Raw genomic sequence first — 9,115 nt, forward strand, 5'->3', positions numbered from 1 at the left:
CGTACAATAAAACCATTTTGTGAATAATTGTGAATGCACCTCTTTTTGGTAAGAGGAAAGAAGTTAAAACATGGAACAGCGCTGTGATCGTGCAGATCTTACGAAGATTGTTCAATTTATTTCCTATCAATACGCGCGAGTCGATACTTTGTCAATGAAGTCGCAAATCACGGTTTTATTTCAAAATATTTTTATACATTTGTGATAATTTAACATTTGTAAAGAAATGACAGGGAATAAGACAATTTCCAAGACATGGTATGAAATAAAACATTAATCATAAGATTTTTATACCAAATAAAACATTAATCATAAGATTGTATACTTTTTATACTTCATCACACACATAATATACACATACACACACATACAAACATATACAAACATCTACATAATCATATAACTCTTCAGTATATTACCATATAGGATTGGCAGATCTGTGATTTCAGTTGTTTTCAATTGAATTGAAATTGTGTTATTTTATTAATTGCATTTAAATATCTATCTATATTGATGATCTTACAGTTAATTTACGATGTCTAATAATGTTCATTTATTGTTGCATTCAGTTTTAATTGTTAATGATTTATACATTCTGCAACATTTTACAGCTAAATGTGTATACGAAGATTTTGTTTGCAAAAACTGATAAGTCCATTTTTGAAGATTTTGAAGTACGGTCTCTGTCATAAAGTACAAAATAATACCTTTTAAACGATATATTGGTCTCTACATAGGTACATTTTTGAAGTTATGGTCAAAAGAAGCAAAAAATTTCTTATTATTCTCTTTATTTTTCTTGACCTTTAATCGCAAATATCTCCATTTGGCAAATATGGACTTATCAGTTTTTGCAAACAAACTCTTCATATTATCAATGCAATTTTGCGTATTTTAATGTTCTGTATCATATATTTTATGTGTCGTTTGTAAAAAGGGCCTTGCTGAAAACCAGACTTTGCTGAGCAAGCAATTCTTTCAAAACATGTGAAATAAATAGATAGATAAATAAATAAATTGGGGCCTATAAACCATGCATAACTAATGAAGACGTCAATATTAAGGGGATGGCGTAGTTTATATACCAATATAGAATCGCTGGATTCAAGTTTTAACTTTTTGCGAGATTATAAACCATTTGTATGAAATATTAAAGAGCGTACAACTCCAAGAGGATTTAAAAAATCTCTGATGGAAATTTGTTTCGAAATGGATGAGACATTAAAAAACAAAATAAAACAAAGTGGTCCTAAGAAAAGACAGGTCCCACCATTCATTAGGCCCAGTTTGTTTGGGGATAGCTGGGCCATTTAAAAATATTTTTTCCCTCAAATAAACGTTTGTGTCCTCTTAGAATTGTAGGCCTATATGCTCTTAAATATTTCTTAAGAGCCAAAGTGGTTTCTAATCATCTTGCCATGAGTTAAAATAACCTAAATGCCCATCTCAACCAAAATCATACTCCTCATATTTTATCTAAATTCCGAAAGACGTATACACAATACTGATCGAATATTTGGGAACATCCCATGAGACCGACACCCACGAGTCATACGGCCCACGAGACCGACATTGAAAATACATGTCCAATGGGAGTCATACAGCCCAAGAGTTATAATAGCCCATGCATTTCATGCATGAGTTCGACACAACAGGCAAATAAAGCTCGTGAGTTCGACACTACCCCCCCCCCCAAAAAAAAAAAAAACGACTCATAAGATCAACACTACATAGGCAAAGAAGACTCATGAGACCAATACATCGCAAACAAAGCCCACGAGACCGATGCTATAACTAGTACTTATATTTGACGCAAAAGAGGCTCATCACGAGACCGACACTCGGCAAAGAAGGCCCACGAGACCGACACAGTGCCGTATCCGGCACTGGACCCACTGGACCGGATGAACAGCGCCATCTATTAATTTGTCAACTACAAACAACTTAGTTATTTAAAAAGGGGGAAATAACAAGAACGATGTTTATGGCTTCAAGTTCAGGTCTTTCATAATGACATCGGGCTGATTTTAATGGGCTTTCCTCCATTTCTAGAAGATACATGGGCAGAGAGTAAGATTTTCCCCCTTTTCTTCATCGCTCCTGTCCTCCTACTTGACTAATGAAAACTTTTTATATCGCAGCAATGCATCCTCGATTATTGTGGCTTGTGTTTAGTTGTACATACTACAATAAATTGCCCTCAAAATGGTATCTAAAAAAAGGAATGAATAGCTGTTTTCATAGATGCATCTCCCCTTTCTGAATCATAATAAATGCCTTGATAGACAATTATTTTTTTCCCGTGAATTCATACTAATTCCACACCTTCGCTTATGAATATACGTCCCCTCAAGATCATAATAAAGCAGGTGTGCGCTGCGCATTGACCATTTTGTGAAATATTTCCTTGTAAACTCCATTTCAAGACTGGATATTTTTCTAATATAGGCCGACCTGAATATGCATATATTTCACATCTTTTTTTTTTCCTTTTTTTTTTCAGTGAATTTATGCTCTGCAGGAAGGAACGGAACGGCTTCGAGGGATAAACTCCTCTACCTCCTTTAAAAAAAGGGAATAAAAATCGACGGCGAAGATAATTGTATCCCCCGAACAGAGTTCGGAGGAGCGTTATGCATTATTTTGGCCTCGTTGCGCCGCCGCCGCCGCCGCACAGTGGGCCAGAATGGCAAAGTGCGCCAAAATTCATATTCACCGAGATCGACTTAAAACGTTGACCGATCTAGGGGTAATCAGGCCCGTAGAGTGCAATGAAAATATTTTCAAACACATATGACGTCATTTATATAGGGATTTCTAATTGGCTGTGAACATCCAATGAGAAATATAATATTTCTCACGTTACAATATTTTTCCAATCAATGTCAGAAAATTGATAGTGCGAACTGTAGCTGTGGGATAACGCGTGTGCTGAAACAACATGAAAAGTAACAAAATAAAAGAAACAAAAATAAAAGAAAGACGTCAAAGGTTCAGACTTTGGTCACACTTGGAGGGGCGCCCTTAAGGACTTTTTTGTTATTTATCATTAGTTTGCTATATTATGTCCCCTCTTGAAAATGCATGCGTTAACATTGCAAATAAGAGATACGTGAGAAGCAAACATTATACACAAATTGAAAAGGAAATTTGATAAAGTTATTATGTTAAGCCCGTTAAGGCCATAATATATAAAGCCTTAAAATGTTTTAGAGAGGTATTCATACTTCTTCAAAATGAATTAATGAGAATTTTTGGTAAGTATGTAGGATGTTACAAGACTATAGATATAATCGCATAATGATGGAGGAAGATGTGCTTACGGAGGTAGACTGAGAGACAGAGAGGTGATATTATTATGATAAACTAAGAATTCAGTTAAAACATTCCTTTTGAAAATAGTATTTACTTTATTTGATAAAGGGGAGAAAATAATGGTTATTCTACATTCAGGGCATACATATATTTTTGGAGAAAAGATACTCTACATTTTCGTAATGAAAAAACAAAAACAAAAACCGAATGATTCTCCTCCGCCTTCCAACTGACTTGACCAGTCAGTGGTCTACAGGCATGCATAAGGCATGAAGAACTCGGTATTTCAATACAGGGAAAAAAAAGATCATTAACACCCACACTGGAAACTAACCTTACACCTCAATAACCCTACACAATAACAGAAGCAGAAGCCTATGGTATACGTATTGCGAAAACATCATGCTAAAACAAAGTATCATGAACTGTTTATCAACACTGTAAGATTATCAATAATAAGAGGATATAAAAATATAATTGTGGTACCACGAAAAAACAGGTCGAAAGAATCGTGCAGGAAGAGAACGTCAGATCTGTAGGTTTCTTGAATGTGGGTAGTTGGCATGCTGTTAATCAGTGCAAGTAACTGTCTACACAGGCATTATAGGGTTATAGACCATCGAGACATTTATGGTCATTTAGCTGGTTTGATGTGAACATTGTACACCTATCAATCATGATGAACATGACACCCCGCCCCTCCCCAGAGGGCCCAGACCCCCCCCCCCCCATCTCTCACCCTCTCTCTCCCTCTCTCTTGCTCTCTCTGTGGTCTCTGTTGTTGTGTGTGCCTTGCCGGCGTATGGGGATCCATGGGATGCGTGCTGCCACCGCACGCGAGATTTTGGCCAAAAACGGGCAAACATGCGGATGGAAAATTGGGTTTTCTTCACAAGATTGCGGAAGATTGCAGCCAAGTTTGGTATCATTGTAAAGCAGAAACTACAGCAAAGGCGACTGTGATATTTTTAGCGCGGGAATCGGTGGGAATGTTGATCATTTTTTAGCATTAAAAGAAATTTGCTATTTTTAGCCAAATTTTCCTTGTTTTGACCCAAATTACTTTCAGAGGGAATAAAATCTGGCCTGTAGAGTTTATGATCATTTAAAATAGTTAATTTGACACATGTGTTGAAAATTTGAAGAGGGTCAAACGACCCGTTCGGCGGAAACCTTTTGAAAACCACAACATAGGCGCCGGAAGTGGGGGGGGGGGGGGCAGGGGGGGCGGCCGCCCCCCCCAATCCAAAAAGTGGGGGGGGCAAAACGCATTTTTGCCCCCCCAAAAAGCCCCCCCCCCCAAAAAAAAAAAGAAAAAAAAAAGAAAAAAAAAGAAATAATGATAATGATAATGAAAATAAATGAATAAACAAAGAAAATAAAATAAATATGTATATATATATGAATAAAAGGGAAAAAATATGGCTACAAACGGCAGCTTTTGGACTGTAAAATGTCAAAATTTTCAAGCTCGCTCGCTTCGCTCGCTCGCATCCAGCAGTTGAGCCCGGTGCGCCTCCCCCTTAATTTCTAAAGCGAAAAACGTAGCTACGACGGCAGTTGTTGGACTCTAGAATGTCAACATTTTCAAGCTCGCTCGCTTCGCTCGCTCGCATTGAATCGTTATGCCATTCTCCTAATGTTGCTGACAGTAATTGCCAGCAGTTGCGTCCGATGCCCCCCCTTAATTTCCAAAGCGAAAGATATAGCTACAAACGGGAGTTTTGGGACTGTAAAATGTCAAAATTCTCAAGCTCGCTCGCTTTGCTCGCTCGCATTGAATCGTTATGCCATTCTCCTAATGTTGCTGCCAGTAATTGCCAGCAGTTGCGCCCGATGCGCCGCCCCATTAATTTCCAAAGTGAAAGATAAAGCTACAAACCCCAGTTTGGGGACTGTAGAATGTCAAAATTTTCAAGCTTGCTCGCTTCGCTCGCTCGCATTGAATCGTTATGCCATTCTCCTAATGTTGCTGCCAGTAATTGCCAGCAGTTGCGTCCGATGCGCCCCCATTTATTTCAAAGCGAAATATGTAGCTACAATTAAAACTCCAGTTTTGGAACTGTAGAATATCAAAATTTTCAAGCTCGCTCGCTTCGCTCGCTCGCATTTTATTGTTAGCCATTCACCTTATGTTGCTGACAGTATATAATTTGTCGATCGTTTCACACCGTCATTCCATAATCCATGTAAGGAAAACTTACAATGTTCCTCAATGACTGCGTTGTTGAATGTATTCACATTCCGTAATGTATTGTAGTCCCATTATTGCTCACGCACACACGCACAAGCATACAGACCGTCAAAATTACTTGATGGTTCCCCCATGTTTCGACCCACCGTACGCCACTTTACATATATATATATATATATATATATATATATATATGTATATATATATATATATATATATATATAATAGATGTGTGTGCGTGTGTGTGTGTGTGTGTGTGTGTGTGTGTGTGTGTGTGTATTGTGTAACATATGCATGGTCTAATCTTGAGCCCCCTCCAATGTTTGCCCCCCCAATCCAAAACTGCTTCCGGCGCGCCTGAACCACAATATTGCATTTACACGTGTTTTACCCAGTATTCACAGATTTTGAGTCTGTTTGTAGATAAACAATCCACTTAAAATTAATTTCAAGAAAAACTATTATTCAGAGGTGTTCAGGAGGATGTAATTTGTGCCTAGGATATGAAAAAAAAAATTTTCTTCCAGTGACTAAATCCCTATTTTGGCGCACTTTCATTCACACCTGGCCCACTGTGCGCCGCCGCGTCCGCCGCAGAGATTTTCTTGTAAGAGCTCTACTGGCTGCAGTTCTTTTTAGATCATCTTCAAATTTGGCATGAAGAGGAGGTGTAGAATTATAGTAAAACGAGGACGCCTATTGTTTTGGGTGATGGCGCCCTCGCTTGTTCCGTCTTTATATATGAAAAGGTAACAGGGTCTGCTTGTGTGTCCGACGCTAGCCTTGTTTCTTGACCGATTTTTTTTTTCAAATTTGGTATGTAAATGTACATGTATCATCATTAATGTGTATCATAGACGAATCTATACACCTATTCCTATTGATAATGCTGCCCTCACTGTTCCACCTTTTACAGGGTCAAAGGTCACCCTGATCATGTCAAAATTTGCAGAAGTGCTTATTAGGGCCTATTTATGCAATAACTAGATTTTACTGAACGGATTTTATTCAGATTTGCTAAAGGCCCGGTCACACTGCCCAAAAGTCGCGTAAACGCATGAATCACGTGCCGCGATACATGCGCGATTTGCGCGTTAACTTTCATCTTTTAAATACACGAAGCGGTAAATATTTCAGGGTCTGCTTGTGCGTACGATCCTGGCATGTGTTTCTTGACTGATTTGCTTGTTTGTTTGTTGTTTTTTGGGTCAAATTTGGTATGTAAACATAATATATGGTGAAATCTAGACACCTTTACATATTGATACTGCTGCCCCACTGTTCCACCTTTTACAGGGTCAAAGGTCACCCTGATCAGGACAAAATTTGCAAAAATGCTTATTTATGCAATAACTTGATTGTTCTCAATGGATTTTACTCAGACTTGCTAAGGAGGTGTATGGGTGGTCATTATACATGAAGGACACAACAGTTTGTGGTGACGGCGCCCTCAGTGTTCCGACTTGGAGGCCATGTCACATTACTTTCTTGTACTATCTGATATGCTCTGTAAGCCACATTTCTTGTCGGATTTTATTCAAACTTGCTATATATGGAGGTTGGTGGGTGGTTATTCTAGGTAACAAAAGTTTCCATTGACAGCGCCCTCATTGTTCCGACTTTTAAGGCTGCCATGTCATATTTCTTGTATGTGCTATACTACTAACTAATTGTAACCTCACTCATCGGATTTTATTCAGACTCGCTATACGGATGGTCACTCTACATTTACATAGAGGACACAACAGTTTGTGGTGGTGGTGGTGCCCTCAGTGCTCCAACTTGTCGGATTTTATTCGAACTTGCTATTGAGGTTTATGGGGAGTTATTCTAGGTAACAAAAGTTTTCACTGCCAGCGCTCTCATTCAAAGTGCAAACTTTTATAGGATGACATGTCAATATTCCCTGTACGTGCTACAGCCTCATTTCTCGTCGGACTTAATTGTATCCTGCGACAGTTGCCACAGGCCTATTATACAACATTCTGGCTTAAAAAGTAATCCAGATGGGGTATGGGAGACGGGTTCGAACGGGTCTCCTGTGCGAGTGCTCTAGTTTTGTTTTCTTTCATAAAGAACTGTTATAAACCAGCACACCAAAATTTATTGTATCGAGGCAATATTAAAGAAATTTGATATTCATAGCAATCATATTCTCTTCGGAGATCTCAGTAGACTGTGGGGCCTGTAATAACCATGGCCATACACAGACCTTTTTTTAAGGGGGGGGGAGGAGGGAGCAAGAATACCTAAAAGGTCAGTTAATACAGAAAAGATGGTACTTTTGCATTTGGGGGATTGAAGCGGAAATATCTGGTGCACACATTCTCTGAATGTCATTAATTTTTGCATCAGCACTCACACACGCACACACAAACAGGCCCGGAAGGTCTTGAAATTTCTAGGCGGTGAGGGAACCTGACGCCGTAACACCTTTATAGCAACTCCCCTTTTCCATCTCTCATTCCTTCCTTATGCCACTGTCGGGACACCCTATACAATCACGCACTCTTCATTGGCTTATACAGATGGCGTTGTTCATCCTGTAGGTCCGAGTGTATGGGCCTTCTTTGCGTATTGTCGGTCTTTTGGGCTTTGTTTGCGTATCATAGGTAGTGTCGGTCTCGTGAGCTCTTTTTTTTTTTCTCTCTCCAAATAGTGTCGAACTCATGGGCTGCATAACTCGTGGACATAATTATTTTACTTGATGTCGAACTCGTGGGCTTTGTTAACCTAGTGTCGAACTCGTGACCTTTTCACCTAGTGTCGAACTCGTGGGCTTTATAACCAGTGGGCTGTATGACTCCTGGGCTGTATGACTTGTGGGCTGTATAACTCATAGGTTGTATGGATGTCCGTCTCGTAACGTGCACCCAGTCTGTCAAGGGAGGATCTCCAATAATCAACATTATGTATATATGCAGTGTCCATTAGATGCTTGTTTTTTTTTTAATCTACAGTCAAAGTGTCTATAGCGGCCACCCAAGGGAGACGAAAAAAGTTGCCGTTATAGACAGGTGGCCGCTATAAACAGCTAATCCAACTTTGTGTGCATTGCTTACATAACATTACACAACATCGTTGTGATTTGACATCTAGACTAGTACTTACAGTCATGTACACAATGTTTTACGTTTAATATGCAGCCTATGCACACAGATTCATGTGTTGTCATGCATTGAACAATGCCGGTGTTTATGAATATTGTTGCACAGTATCAGTGGCGGATCCAGAGGGGCCGGGCGCAACCTGCGCACGCCCCCCCTCTTTATTTTTCGTTAAAAACAAAAGAAATAAAAAGAAAAATATGAAATGAAACCCGGAAGTGGCACCAGAAATATTAGTCACGCCCCCCCCCTTTTACAGAATTCCTGGATCAGCCCCTGAGTATAGCATGCGTACTGCAGTCGTGAAGAAAACTTAACACTATATACAGTGCATTATTATGACTAAATGAGTGATGAACGTTGCCCATGAATTACTGACACAGCTACAAAGCAGAAAAACACGTTGAATTATCGGCTCGGCTATACAGCTCCATCGGGTCTGTGGCCGCTATATATAGACAGGTTAAAATCTACCGCGGGAAACAAAATTTTGGCCCCG

The sequence above is a fragment of the Diadema antillarum genome, unplaced genomic scaffold, assembly GCF_040938485.1.
Source record: "Diadema antillarum isolate AM-2024a unplaced genomic scaffold, OU_Dant_1.0 seq00000348_RagTag, whole genome shotgun sequence".
NCBI classification, from domain to species: domain Eukaryota; kingdom Metazoa; phylum Echinodermata; class Echinoidea; order Diadematoida; family Diadematidae; genus Diadema; species Diadema antillarum.